General features: G+C 44.1%; 1 protein-coding gene across 4 annotated transcripts in view; it reads left to right on the forward strand.

Moving 5' to 3' along the window:
* The first annotated feature begins 1998 nt into the window (after window positions 1–1998).
* The window catches only part of TC2N (tandem C2 domains, nuclear), a 31213-nt gene continuing 17555 nt past the window's right edge, over window positions 1999–15656 (forward strand). For all 4 annotated transcript variants that reach the window (XM_065636187.1, XM_065636191.1, XM_065636190.1 and 1 more), the window contains exon 1: window positions 1999–2068. The gene's annotated coding sequence lies outside the window, so the exon portion shown is untranslated. The remainder of the gene's footprint in view (window positions 2069–15656) is intronic.

The raw sequence follows: 15656 nt of genomic DNA on the forward strand, positions 1-15656 counted from the left end.
CATAAACAGCCTCAGCAGCAAGTGAAAAAGTGTGCTGTGCAGAGGCTCAAAACAGATCATCAGACAGGACTCGCTAGGGTATATGAGAGGTGAAGCGTAGCCCAGACTAATAAATTCTCCTCTGTTGGCTCTGCATAGGTCTGCTCCAGTGCCTCAGCTGACAGAGAGGTCTAGGGAGCAAAGAACAGAGGTAAATTGGTTTCGCTGCTGATCTTCACACTAGATTTGTTTGGGACAAAAATCTTCTAAGGGAGGCAGGAAGTTTTTCCCCCTCCTCAGCTAAAACAATTACAGCACGATAATGTTCTCTCCTCCATACAAAATCAGGTTGGCCACATCCCTTACCATGTGCAACTGAATTTCCTGCCTGTTGAAACAAAATTCCAAATTTTCAAGCAGTTGAAAGCAGAACGGAAGGTGAGTCCCAAACCATCAAAAGAGCCCCAGGGATGTGAGAAGAGCCCCCCTCAAATTACAGAGGACACCCTTGCCGTGAGAAAGAAGGAAGGTAGGCTTGCAAACTGGGGTTTTTTTTCCTTTAACTGCCTCATCAAAAATACCATTTTTAATATCCTTTCCTTCATCGGAGAGGCAACCTGCGCTCCCAAAGGCTGGCTGCTACTGCCCTGCAGACTCCAGCAGCTGGAGAGCCTGAAAAACCCTTGAGCGTGAAAATGCTGACGTAACAAGCTGCATAGAGACCTTATCAGTAGTTAAACAACGCCCTTCTATGAAGAGTGAAAATAAAGTTGTTCAGTCACATAAATTAATCCAGTGAGATGCCTTGAAATGTGTGCCTAATGCGCACCTCAGGAGGACTCACATAATTTCGGAAGCATACCAGGTTACTGGTATTTCTTTAAAAGTGACCACACATAATCTCCTGAGCTCCATTAAAAGGAATCAGAGCTGCTCCGCTATGTGATACCCCAGCACTGTGTGACTGGCTTTGTGCAGAGATGAACAGAAATGCTTTGTTAGCTCAAATATTGTGAGTCTGTGCTTTTGGCAAAGGGCGTCCCCTTAGAGTGGCTCTGGAGCTTCAAGTAGCTGTTACACTGCATGATGACAGGCATGAAACAGGTCTGTGGTGCTATTAAATTTAAAATTAAAAATATCATCATAGAAAGGCTGTCGTCTTGGTGGATGAGGAATCCACCAAGGGCTGCAGTTCAAGAGCTATTAGGGCAACTGTATGAAACTTCACTGACTGAAAACTTTAAAGCTCTTAGAGTGTAAACAGCATTTCCTTGAGGAAATACTCCCTTTTTCCTACTAATGCACCCTCACTTCTTGCTCATATTTGCGTCCTGTGGTATTTTGGCACTTCTAGTTCTTTATCAGAAACCGGAATTGAGAGGAGAGGGAGAGCAGACCATCTCGAGTCTCACAAAACTTTTGCTTCCTGCAGGGAAGTTTCTGAACCAGAATTTCCTGCTGACATTTCTGAACCAATCCACTGTGTGTGATCCGTAAATTATCCTACAGGCTACACACTGTGTGGCAGAGGCTTTCCTTCACGTGTCGGCGTAAAGCCCAACTTGACAGGGATCCATATTCCAGCTGGACTTACCATTTACTGGGAAGAGCATGAAAAATCAAAAATTCACTTTTCCACTCTAAAATATAGGCCTGGTTTTGCTTCTAGCAAAGCGAGGGGCAGCGTTGGCACCGCCTTTGCCAGTGTAACGGTCCAGCGAGCGACACGGAAAAGTTACTGGCAGCTCTTTGGAGATAAACCTGCCCCCGTGAGTAGCTGCGGCGGGGCCGGTGAGTCCCGAATCAGCGGGGAAATTCCCCCTCCGCGATAGCGATCGGTGAGTAAGCGCTGTGGGAGCGCACCTGAGCCGGCGTGCGGGCGGCGGGGCGGCGGGGCCGGGCTGGGAAGGGCAGGCGGGGGCCGGCAGCCGCCGGGCGGGAGGAGACGCCTGGGCGGGAGAGGCGGCGAGCGGCCGGGGCAGGAGCCGCGGGGCAGGGCAGGGCGGGGCAGTCCCGCAGGAGCTGCGGGCAGGAGGGGCCGGCGGCAGCTGCGAGCGGGCGGAGGGGCTGCTGGGCGCCCTCCCAAAAGGTACAGGGGCGGGCAGGAGCGGGGAGCGAGGGCCGCGGCGGTGCTGCCCTACCCCGGCTCTCTGCCAAAGAGCCGGCGGCGCAGGCAGCGGGGGGCAGCAGGTGCGGGCAGGGGCGCAGCGGCGGGCCGGGGGAGCCGAGGCCCCGCGGTGGCAGCTGCCGGGCGTACCGGCCCGAGGCGGCGCGGGGTGTCCGCTGCCACGGTCCCGCGGAGGTGGGCGCTCGCTTTCCTTGCCTGGTCGCTCGTCGGGGATGCGAAGTTGGGCTCTGTCTTTCCAGCTGCAGCCTCTGTAACTCGTGGCACACCTCAGTACCTCAATATGGGCCGTGCGTGAGGGTAAATGGGAGCAAAACTAGCCGAGAAGGTTGGATTTTGTTGGGCTGTTTTGGTTGGGTGACTCTTCCATGGAACAAAACTAGCTGGGAAGGTTGGCTTTTGTTGGGCTGTCTTGCTAAAGTGACCTTTCCATATATATCATTGATGTGATTGAATGTAACATAACTGCCTTGTGTACTGATACTTAAGAGTATTTAAACGTGAATATACAATGATCCTTTTGCAATTGAGAGATTATTTTCTCACTGTGCGCATAAGGCTCCCGAGAAAAAAAAATCCTAATGATAGTTTTCTTAAACCCTGATGTATTTCACCAGGTGCATACTGATAGATCTATTGAATGGGGCAGCATGTTTTTAACATCAGAGTTCTTTATGGTTGTCAGCATATTGGTGTATGTATTTTCTATAAGTGGGCTAAAACTTGACAAACTAATTCAACTTGCAGAACACGGATTGCAAAAGGCAGTGCTATTGGGCAGTTTGCGTCGCAGGTGATGCTGCACATCTGTAGTGCTTTGCCACCGTGCTGCAGTGTGAGTGGGGCTTTGGGAAGGAAGACGGTTCAGTGTCTGCGGTTCATTTGCTTATGGCTGCATGAGTGTTAATTTGACAGTGTGCTTCCAAGACTTGGCTCAGGACTGTATTTTCTATCAAGCGGCGGACCTTGAGAAATGGAGGCAGGTAGAAAAATAGTAACTAGATTGAACTACTGCAGAATTAAATCTTCACATCAATTAGGTCCAAGATTAAATTATACTTAAAACAGTCTCAAACTGGTATTGCTATAAGAAAATGTCCTTTTAAAATGAAAATATTCTGTGTGAATTAACATCTAAGCATTATCATAGGCAAGAAATAACTAATTAGATCAGCTTATCTAGGAACACTACAGATAATTAGAGATACGGTTTAGCCAAAACTCAGAAGGAAGTTGTGAATATAGCTAGACAGTTTCCTTTCTGTACTAGATGAAATTAGCATCAGAAAATACATTCTGTTTCCTGAAGTTATAACCTCCTGTATCCAAGAGCACTGTTAAAGCAGCAGTCGCGATTGTAAGCAGTTTCAAACTGTCCCAATCAAAAGCCATAGTGTACTTTTTAGTGCATACCATACAGCTGGATTCCTGGGTGGTTCAGGTCACTCTGGTTATTAAAAAACAGTCTGAAATAAATTTCATCTTAAATTAAACTGGTCATGCAACTTTCCTTCAATGTGAAAAGTGCCCAGTGCCTCATGCGATGCATTTCTCTAGATAAGAAAGGAAAGGTCAGTATCGTGGCCGTTCCTACAATGTGCACATCCAGTCAGTGCCACTGTAATTGTGCAGGAAGAGAACTAGATCTTGAGGGACATATGCTGGGCCACAGCTGTGAAGTGCTTGGGCACATGAATGATCCTGCGGGCACCCGCTCCTCAGAGATAGATCCTTGCAGTCCTAACCCTTGGTTTCTGATCTGTGCAGGCCCAGTTTTTCCCCAGTTACATTTGCTGAATGCATTGAGGTCTGCTGTTCGATGTGCCTTTGGTTTTGACACTGTTGATTAGGTAGGTGCCAAAATTGTCCAGGAGTGAGGTGTTCATTGACAAGTTTCTCTTGGAGAGCCTAAGTGTCTTCAGATTACATATAGATGGCCAGAACAACTTTAAAAACATGGAGGGGAGTATATTGCTATGCCTTTTTTTTTTTTCTGACTTATTCTTTCTAGGCTTTGTCTAAAGGTGTTACCCAGATATGAAGAGCCAAGTTCTCAATTTGCATATTTTATTTCTCAAGAGAGTGCTAGAGACATAAACGTGCATGTCGTTCTGGGCTGGTGGTCTCTGACTCCTTACTTCTGAAATAGTTTTGCCTTGCTTTCAATACAGAAATACTCATTAGGTGAACCGTGATCCTACAACTCAGTGGCTAGGGCATGAATCCAGGAGTGGGGAAGTTTGATTTCTCATCCTTTTTCCAGCTGCATGTTAAAAATATATTTGCAGAATACATGTGGTTAAGCAATATTGAATTTCAAGAAAAATGTTTATTATTAAGGTGTCCCTTGATTCTTACAAATACTTATAAAAATCACACCTACTAAAAACACTGCACCTAAAGGGGATGTTGGACTCCACAGAAGGCCCATCAATTCCACTGCCCTTCCCTGCACTTTAATTTAGGTGATAGATCTCCAGGTGATTAAGTTCTCTTTCTTCTTATATGGAAAGAGTGAATGTGGGCAGGGTGGTTCAGTCACTCATGTGTAGGCTGTTCCTTTACAATGTTGGAGGAAAAGCTCAGACTCTGGCTCTTTGTCCTAAGCATTAGGCTTAGTCATTTGATGTGTTCTGTCACTTGTTTCCTATCGGCTGGTTTGCTTTTTGCTCAGCCTCTGTTCATTGTACCCGTAGGTGTTCTAGTTTCAGATGTACCTTACTCTAAATGCACTCTCCAAGGTTGTGGATTGGCTGTGGAAAGGGCATCCTACCCTGGCTCCCTGTTTTCCTATGACTGCACATTCTGATCGCACCTTGTGCAGTCAGCTATGGGGGGAGTTGGAAAACTACTCTTTAAAAAAAAAAAAGTTTGTTCATTTTGGTGGTTTAATTTAGCATCTAATCAGTGAGTTGGACCAACTCATCGTGCAGCTGCGTGTTTACTAGGTCCAAGAGGAGCGGTCGTTGGCAAGGGAGAGCCGAACTGCCCCTCTCGCCAGCAGCCGGCCCTTAGGCAAGTTCAGGGCAGCTGGACGCAGCCTCTGTGTGTGGTGGGTAGAGCCCAGAGGACCTGCCTGAGATGGGCAACCTCCATGAGGAAGCCAGAGTTTGGCTGGCTTAGGCTTGCTGTCTTCCTGTGCATCCTACCCGCTTTGGCTTATACCAGAAATACCCTTTGACTTTGGTGGAAACATATATTGAATTTGCCAGCTTGATAAAAATGCTATTTACTTCATTTAGTGAATTTTGCATGAATGCATATCCTGACCTACTGCTCCCTTCTTTGGACTCTTGTTTAATTTTATTAAAAAAATACTCTGTTTACTCCGAATTACTGTCTCCCAAGATACTTTAAATCTGGTAAATATTCTCTCTCTAATCTAAGTAGGACAACACCTGATCTGTGTCAGCAGAGAACCTGAGATCTCAGCTCTGTAAAGTGAAAGGCAAAGTAAGCTTTAAGTGAGACAGGCTGAGTTTGGGTTAAGCTGTGTTGTCATTCTGGTTAGTAATGCTATTCAGGCTCCCTCAGAAAAATTGCTTATGCAGGGAAAAATTATGTTGATAGCCTTTTGCTGCCAGGATGAATCCTCAGACCTAAACTGAGGAGTCTCATGTGGGAAGAGGTTCAAATCATGGGTTTGGTTTGAATTCATCTGTGTTGCATCATATCTCTTACGTTAATACATCAAGCTGTAGAATTAGTGAGGACACTTCTCTTACGCTTAGTATGAGTGTTTGTTTGCCTGTCATCACAGCTAAAGTTTGTATTAATTCAGTGCCAAAAAAAAAAAAGGTCAGAAATCTGATGTTTATCTTTCCTTTAAATTGTACCCTGGTGATTTTTGTTTTGAAGCTTTGTTTGCCGGTGATATAATAGCCACACTTAAACTGGAGACAACAGATAATTAGGCCCCAAACAAAGACCCTCGATGTCTGCAGGGTTCTTGTGGTCATTGCGATGAGCTTTGGGTCTGGCCTAAAGAGCAAGGTCTGGAGATGCTGCTTTGGTGGTTAAGCCAGCTTTGAAGTCCAAGAAGGCAACCTAGGACCGTGACCCAGTGGCCTCAAAACCTATTAGGCACTTCAGTTAAATTGGCACCTGCGCCTTGGAGCCTGGGACCTGGACATGAACTTGGAGTGTGCTCCTCCAGCCTGGGCAGATGCCTGGCTCCCTGCCCAGCTCCCCTGGGCACCCAGCAAGGCCAAGGGCCCTGCAGCCCTGGCGGCTTCGGAAGAGCGTGCCCGGGGTACAGTAATGCACACATGTAGCGCCTCAGCTTCGTCTGGCGCACGGGGAGCTGGAAGGCCGCTTGGCTTTGGTGGGAGAGCTGGAAGGCTGCTCGGCTTTGTGGGGCAGCCTCACCAGCGGAGCCGTGGGAGGGTCCCTTGCACCTGCAGGAGTGCAGCCCCTCGCTCCCAGAGAGCCCTCGTGCCTCCTGGTCGAGGGGCCTGATGTGTGCCTGTCCTTCCCGCTTGTCCAACCACCCCAGCGTCGGGTGGTTCACGTGGCCAGAAGATGGCCCAGCCCTTGACCAGAGCTTGGCAGGGGTTGGAGGGGACAGATAAAGCGGGGCTGAGGAAGGATTCTCTTCGCAAAATTCAGGCATCCAGTCTGCTGTGTGTGTGTACCTCTTCCAATGAGGAAAGTGCCTGCCATACTGCAGGGAGGAGGGTTAGTCAGAAGGAGGTTCAAAAGTAGCTTGAGCTAGCGGCACTTCTGTGGTTAGCAGTGAACTGGTACAAAAACAAGTTGTGCTTCCTGTTCGAGAGGTTCTTAAGATGTCGTTCAGCACTGAGCTTCTAGGTGACAAAAAAACACTCTCAAGACCAGTTTAGTTTCACAACAGAGGAAAATACAAAACCAATTCAAAACCTCTTAATTCTGGGTTGGGTTTTTGGTTTGTTCGGATTTGGTGGTTTGTTTTTGGTTTTCTTTTTTTTTTTTTTCTCCTATTTACTTTTGCAAAATGAGATTGACAGAGTTCCCAATCCAGAGGCTGACAGTCTCCCTTTCAGGTTCTGTGTCTGTTGAGCAGTGACTGCAGTAGCTAAAGATTCCTCCACGAAATCTTGATCAACCCCAGAACATCTCCCTGAATTATCCTGGCTTGCATTCAGTTCAATGGTATGTGTACTTCAAGATGTAGTCTCACCAATGTGTGAAATCATGGGTCAAAAATCTCCTGCAAAGAGTGTTGATTTAAACCCAACAGAATAAAAAACCCCATATATTCATGGTGTAGGCATTGTTCACTTTGCTTTAAGCAAATCCATCCTGAGAGAGGAAAGAGGGAGTGATAAGCTCACGCTGCCAACATCTGCTCTCAGGACCTCTGTCTTCTCGGAAGGGAGCGGAGCCCCACTGCTGTGCCTCATAGTTGTAGCAGCATTTGGCCAATAATAATTGGGATGTCAGATGCTCCCATAAAATTGAGGCGGGTCTGATTTCTGCTGTTTTCTCCCAATGTCTACACAAAATGATTTACAAATACCTCTTTTATGCAGTGCCTGCACAGCTGCCAACTGCTCCAGCCAGTACAGCTCTTTGAGAGGCACTGCTGGGGCCATTAAAAGTGATTGGATTGATTTAAAGCAAAAAAAATAATAAATAGTTGCACCTTATAAAGATGGGATCTTCCTGGACTTTTAAAGTGTGTTTAGGCAGGTTCCTGAGCTCAGTGCACGTGCCCAGCAGAGCCAAGCTTCCAATCTGGTTTGAATTTTAATTAAGATCTATTCCCATTTCTTCCTGTTCACGAGTCATTCATTTAATCTGTTTTCATAGATGAGATGGACTGGAGTCACCCGTCTCCTTTCTTAATCTCGGCCATAGTCTTTTAGCCTTCATTTATACAGCGTGTATATTTCTTTCCTCTCACCACAGTGTTGTAATTGGTTATAAATGTGACAGTGAGGAGCAGAACTGCTGAACAGGGAATCCTCAACCTGTGGAAAATCCACAGTATAAAGATTTTTGTTTGCATCATGAAACAGGCTAATAGCTATATGTAAAATAGCAAATAATTAATGTAAAATAACTAATAAAAACCTGTTTCACGTAAAAGAAAGCAGTAGATGTTTGTGTGCATGTATATATAAAGACATAACCAAATCAACATGATTCTATGATATTCTGTCTAGACTCATGTAGGTCAACATGGTTCCCATGGTTTTAATGGTAACGAAACTGTATTTTTCCATGCAAAACTATTTGAGTTTTGTTCTTTTTCATATGTACAGGAGGAGCTATTTTTCATTAGCTGTCTGGATATCTTATGTGTATCTGTGTGTTTTCTTGTGTGGCTCCATGGTCGTGGCAGAGGCTGAGGAGTCTGGGATGCCATTCAGTGCTCTCTTTTAGAGCTGCTTTGAGTTGCTTTCCAAGGCCCATCTTTTCAAAGCTAGACACTTTTAGCCATGTTAGGGAACTCCACTGCACAGGCAGATGCTCTGGCCTAAAATACCTTCGCCTTGGCTGTCCTGTTGAAAAATGTATCCAGACGTTTCCAGTTCTCTTTGGTATCAGGGCTATAGATGGACTGCTGACAGTTCTATTTTTGTGGCTTCTTGGCATTACTGCAGAAGGAGAAAAAATTGGATTAAAACCTGACACAGAATACATAAAGTCTTGCATTTTGAGTTAGATTATAAAGTAACTATCGGTGATCGTCATGATTTTTCCCTAATCTGCTTAAGTGGAAGGTTTATCTTATGCTGAGTTCTTTCCATGTTCTCATCAAAAGCCAAGTTCTTTTTACAGATATTTCAGACTCTTAAGCTTTCTTTTCTTGTGTCCTCACTTCAACTCTTGCTTTGCTGTTTTGCATCTGAGTCCAAAATGATCTGCAGTCCAAGAGAATGGATTTATTCTTTTGTGTTTACTGCCCCAATACATACCATATTGTACATCCTTGTCCAAGTCAGTGAATTTATCTGGAGTTCACAGGAACAGTGTTGTCAGTTCAGTAACTGGATGAATTGGTTACTTGCCTAATGCAGCATTAGACAGAAACACTATCAACTTTTACAGCCCAGAGCATAGAGGATTCAGCATATTAAAATCCCAAGTTTTAAGCTTTATCATGGGATAGATTTATAATGTTCCCTTCTTAATTCAAATATAAATCTCGCATGAGAAAAATTGGCTCAGACTTATGAAAATTGTTCTTTTGGCCCTTGTAAATGATATTATTCATCTTCTGCATACTGAGGCAGGCTTGGATTAAGTCTGCATTTAAGGGCTGCAGGTGCAAGGCTGTAATGCTAAGCCAGAGTCAGGGTGTCCCTGGGAGCCGTGTCAGAAGGACGACTTTGGATCATGTACTTGTGCCAGGGCTTGTTCCCCTTCTCCAAGGGGTGCCTGGAAAGCAGAGGCAGTTGTTCCTGTAGCATGATAGCGCAAGCACACACACCTGCGCAGCTTTATTTTTCTTCAGGGAAGTAGGCAAGAGCAATTAGTTCTTCTTGGTGACGTACTCTGTTTGGTGGTCTGTGCCTGGGCTGCCTGTGCAGATGCGCTGAAGGCTGTTTGGCCTCTTCCAGCCTGGAGCCCTGGGAGAAGCAGCTGCTGAGCTGAAGGAGACCACAGCTAGATTGCACAAGTGCTCTTTCTGTCGGGTTCAGCTCAGGGCCTGCACAAAGGGAGAAATACTTTACATCATCTTTGTCTGGGCAGAGGAGCTGGAGGGAGAAAAGAAAGTTGCAGTGGGTCATGGCATGGCCTTGCACAACTGCACATAGGAAGATGTGGCTGTTCCAGGGAAAGCTTCCGCCCTGGTTTGGTTAGGCCCAGACCTCCTCGGCAGGAGAACATAGAAAGCAGCTCGTGGGATCACAGTGAGCTCTACTTTTACCGCTCTACCAACAGCTCAGCTAAGAATTGAGTTCTGAGGTCGTTTTCTTTGCCTCAGAAGAAGCCTGCTAAAGCTGAAAACATAATATTTTTGTACAATTGTCGCATCTTGACTGATAGCAGCGTAGTACTGAGCACTCCCACTGATTACATGGGGTTTAAACTTTATATGCATCTGTTATCTCTAGGAGAGCCCAGCAAACCACCTCTTACCTAAATGCTGGGGCAGTCACCAGAGGACTTGTGGAGATGCTCTCTGCAGGTTCCCATCCTCCTCCTCCACTTGCTCAGAATACAGTCAGAAGGATGCAGAGGCGATGGTGGACCAGTACCAGTTTGGGATCCCAGTACAATGCTGTGGGAATGAGAGCAATCTTGTCCTTACAAGGATTACTTTATGAAATATATTCTCACCTTAGATGATTCTGTGACTTTGTTCAAGTCTGAGGTGCATAGTTCAGTTGTGGTACCAGCCTGAATAAAACTGGTCAGAGAGGGAGGGATAATGTTTTGACAAGAACTACACAAATCAGACTTGAATGGTGTAAAACCTACAGGTTTAAATTTGTCTACGTGGCTTGCTTTGGTCTCATTAGCTTACTGAAGAGAAATATAAGAGAAGGTTAGATCCTAATCTTTTGAGATCTGAATGAAGAGATACTATAATACTGGTAATTAAGGCTCTTAGTAGAGCAAAGGCATAAAAACTGGGAACCCCCACCCCCCCGGAAATAGACTTAAAATATTAGCAGTGAAGGCAACTAGCTATTGGAATATTTCTCTGAAATAAAACTCAAGTGTCTTGCTGCTTAAGCTGCTCAATGTAGTGCAGGAGTAACTGGTTCAAATCCAGTGGTGTCAGTAACTGAGGAGGGTGGGAGGAGGGTACATAATGGACCTTCTGGTCTTCAAAATCAAGATTCTGTTTTAGCAAACTGTAAGTGAATGAGAGGAGTTTGCAGGACAGGACTGTGCTGGTTCAGACCGATGGTCTGGTCCATTCATTTTCCCGTTTCTGGGATCAGTGAGGTGAACCCATGAACTCCCCCGAGGGGCTGTTGTGCCATCACGTACCAGCATGGGAAGGTGCTCCCTGTGCCCAGGCAGTTGGTGGTTTGGTTGCATCATGGACCGTGACACTTCTCCCAGCAGCTTTTTACTGTCTGTTTCTGTTACCAGATTTAGTTGTGTAACTACTTAGCACCAGTAGGCTCTTTGCCCCAGGAAGGCTGTGCAACATCATAAAATCCCCCTCGTCTAAATTAGGTTAATTATGCATAGTCTTTTTTTTTCCAGTTTTAAATACGTAATTACACTTTTCCTTCATTTATTTGCTGTGCTGAGCTTTGCATCTCTTCGTCATGTTTCTGTTGAACTGTTTGTAAGCTGTCTCTCACAAGAATGACTTCCTCGTTATGTCCTTCAAAAGCCTTCTCATAACTTCTCTTTTTCTGTTGTGTTATTCCAGCATCTCCTTTGTGACCTGCTGCTTTCAGCATGAAATCCCGTCCTCTTTCCAGGCACAACAGAAAGGAAAGCCTCACATTTTCTTCATTTCCTTGGAGGGCAGAAGAACTGAAATAATTTCAGTGTGCAAATTCTCAGAGCTTTCACGCTTTTCCCCAAGCTGTGGTTACAAGCAGAGAAGAAAGATGTACGCACGCACACACCCACTAGCTGCTGCAGATATCGCTGTTGTGGGGTTCTCCTGAAATGGGCATAGATAGGAGCCTTTTATCATGCACCTGGTAGGTGTGTATTGGCATGACTTTTTTTTTTTTTTTTTCCTTTCTCTCTTCCTCCAGACAACCTACCTAGGCTTATAATGAATAGGAACAAAAGCTTGTGTCCTGTGTTTTCATGTGCTCAGACCCACTTGAAGTGCCTCTCTCTCCTGTGTGAATGGTACAAATCAGACCCATCTACAGTCCCAAAAAACGCAGGGCTTTTTTTTAAACTGTGGACTTCATGTCTTTGGGAGATGTATGCCCGTGCGTGGCACTGTTTGTGTAGGTGGGTGCGTGTGGTGTCTTGCTGCTACTGTAGCAAAGTACTTGGAGGCAGATTTCTTAAAACCATTGAGGCTGTTTGACCAGTTTAGAGATGCAGTGGTCACAAGCCACCGCTCTTTAGATGCAGAGCTGTGCTCAGGCCAGTGCACAGCTCCCAGGCGTTCTCCCCCAGAAACAAAACTACAAAAGAGCTGGCTGTGGAAGTTAAACATTTTGCAGCATCTGCACCGTCAACAGAGAATCCATCTGACCTGCAGCAGAAGCAGCTTTTGCCGTGCTGTGTTCTTAATCATCTGGATGCCTGTGGTGGTGGTGTTGTGCTCTTTGCAGGATTTCTATGAGTGGGAGAGATTGCATCTCCTGGCTCTGGAAGGCAGAAAGGCGCCGAGGCAGCACAGACACAGTGTTTGGCTGAGGTGCGAACCAGCAAGCTTCCGCTCACTTTCTCCTCAGGTGTTGCCAAATGTGGTGGCTCCACTGGGATGCTTATGTCATTTGAGGATCTGTCCCAAATGCTTAATGACAACTGATCATCCCTTTTTCTGGATATTTTCTTTTACACCTCCAGCTTTGTGAGGACTTGACTGCTACTAGAAATTTTGCCGTGAATGTGTTTCTGGAGCACAGATCTGAGAATGCATTTTATACATTTACGGCTGGCAAAAATCTCATAACATTCAAAACCTCTGGTTTAGCCAGCTTTCCCAGTTTGAGATCAGCTATTTCACCTTTGAGTCTATCGCATAGTTTTACATGTGTTACCTGATCAACTCCTATGGAGCAGTTCTGTGACTAAATGCAGTAAAATACATTGGCAGCCTACAAACTTGTTGCAAAATACACCCTTTCGTCATAAGGCAACAAAGACCTGACATTTATTTTCAGACTGCTTTCAGCTTTTAATATTTAATATTGTGATCATCTCTTTTCTATCATGTACTTTTTATTTAATGAGTTGTTGAAAATATTTACTTTCTTCTCCAAACATCTCTGTCTTGTAATCATTCTGGAGGCATCTGGAACTGAAGTCTTTTGATACTCTGTTTATCTGATTTTGCTCATTCAAAATTTCTATCAGAGAAATCTGGAAATCATTAAGATAATTTATGTTCTCCCTCTCAACCCATTAAAATAGTAGTGATTGTAATTCTCTAGGCTCTGTGTATGTGTGTGGTAGGTTTTCAAACTTTATTGTTTCCAGGATGTTCTAATAACCTTGGCTTTCCTTCTGCCTTAGTGTAGAAGGACTATTGCTGTTATCTTACTTTGGCTTGATACTAGGAAGAGAGAAATTAAGAAACTTACTGAATTCCATGGAAAACACCAAGAAAGAGAATATGAGACAGAGTTACAAGATCTGGGTTCAGTTCTTTCTTCTGCTGCAAGTGATTTGATTTCTCCATCTCAGTTTTCTGCCTGAAAATCGGGGATAATTCCCCTCTTCCTCCTGTCCTTGTCTCAGTCTAATATCTCCAAAACAGGGGATGTCTTTGACATATGCATATTGCCTAAGCAAAACTGACCCCAAAACTTAGAGAAAGGGTCAAAAAGCCCTGACATTTTGTTAGGATGGATGGCATTGATGATAAGTCAGTACTTCTTTGGAATTTGGTGGTGCACCTAACAGATGTCTCTATACTTCAGGTTCATTTGGTAATTTATTCCCACAAAAATGCATGTCAGGACAACCTTTTTACAACTATTAAATTTCATACTGAGGATTTTGGGGCAGCTGACACCAGCAAAAAGTTATGGCATGTGGGAGAAGTTTAACCTTTGATAGCAATGTCAGCTTCTGTCGAGATCATGAAATACTTGTTTACTCCTCTACAAGATTTTAGTTCATTTTCAGTTAATAAAATATGCAACAGAACCTGCTAAATTTCTCTCTGTCCCACATGGTCAAGACAAAACTTTTGCATGCAAGTGAAAGTTGGATAAATAACTGTAGGCAACTTGGGAACTACGGATATGAGAAGATAAATTAACTGGGAGTCAAGCCATCTAATTTACTGCTAGGATTGCTCTTCTGAACTTAAACAAAAAACAAATATGTTTATCTGTGTAGCTTAATTACGTTAATCAAAACTTTAAGAAGTAATTGAGACCATCCATGTTGTGAGTTCACGAACAAAGCAAAGTGCTCTAAGGAGAATGAGGGAACGCTGTATCTAGATGCTCCGTCCCTCAGCAAATGCTGTCATTTTTTCTAATGTGGCTGTGGTGTAAGTTTAAGAACACAAGCACAGATTTTGTCACTGAAACCATTACATTTTTAAGCTTAAAAAAAATATAAACTGTGTTGCAGTCTCTTAGTCTTGGAACTTTCTTTTCAAAATACTGTATTTAAGCTCAAACTAAATTGGAAAATCTAAGCTATGTGTCTATATACTTTGGCATTGGCTACTGATATTGCCTTGCCTACAAAACAGTAATCTGTAAATTGTGTACTCTCTTCTATACAATAGACAGTGATGAATTGCTTTATATTTGTCTTCAGATAGGGAAAAAAAAAAGTGTATTGAAAAATGGGGAAAAAAAAGATAATGGTCAAAGGCCATCACAGGTTACTTGGTATCACTGTGAAAAACATGGTCTTTTTTTAATTATGGAAGTACAAAAGATGTAGAATTGCATTTTTACTGTTACATCCTCACTACCTCTATGTAGCCCTTTCTTTCTGGGTAAGGCACTCAGCCCTACGATGGAAGGGCAGCTTCTTGTGACAGACAATTTACATTTGTTTACTTGCTCACATTAATGGTTCCAGGTAACCAGTTCTGGGCAAAGAAATTGCTACCATGAACTGAATTTTCTCTGATGCAGAAAAGCTAATTTTTCCACTTTATGTAGCTGGAAAGCAAGGCAGTTGCTAACATTTTGGTTTCTTCACCAGCAGTAGCGAATAGATTCAATCTGGATGTTCTGAGATAAAAGACTGTTTTGCCTGCACAAACTGCTGCTGAGGCTTAGATACCATTGTTGCAAAGCGTAGAGCAAACGAGGCAGCTGTTTCAGCCCAGTTTAAACACCCTGAACAAGAGTAAAGCATATTAACTCCAGCTGTGTACTGATAACAGCTGGGAAGGAAAATCACTGCAAGGGAACCTTAAAGTAAACTTTGAATTGTAGCAGGCTTAGCTATTGTGAGTGTCTCACTGAGGGAGGAGCAGCGGTGAAAATCTGATCCTTAGAAACATGGAGAATTTAATGAGAAACTCCTGTGCCTCTTTTTGTGCTTCTGTAAAGATGCAGAGCAGATTCCGGAGTCAGTGGTATCACTGCTAAAGATTTTTTGATGCAGATCTCACAGTGTATTCACACTCATGGGCAATTTTGAGATCAGGGCAGTACCAAGTGATGGATTCTGTGCAGTGTAATGGTGTCCCTTTTAAAGCAAGATATTGCACCTCTGCCCTGTCTGGTTAGAAACTACCCTGTAATCTCTTTCCCAGCATTCTGTTTTCCAGAATTATGTGTGCCGGTATTCAGGCTACTTCTGAGGGGTCACTTGTGCTTTGTTCATTTTGGTCTATTGAACACAAAGAGCAATATAAAACTAGAGGAAAGAATTACTGTCACTTAGTGCTGAAACCAGTGAAAATTATTCAAAGAAATTGTATTAAAACACATACTCCCTTAGGTCCTTGTTGCAATAGAATGATGGCTTACTTAGGTTTAGG

Source organism: Caloenas nicobarica, chromosome 5, assembly GCF_036013445.1.
Source record: "Caloenas nicobarica isolate bCalNic1 chromosome 5, bCalNic1.hap1, whole genome shotgun sequence".
NCBI lineage: Eukaryota > Metazoa > Chordata > Aves > Columbiformes > Columbidae > Caloenas > Caloenas nicobarica.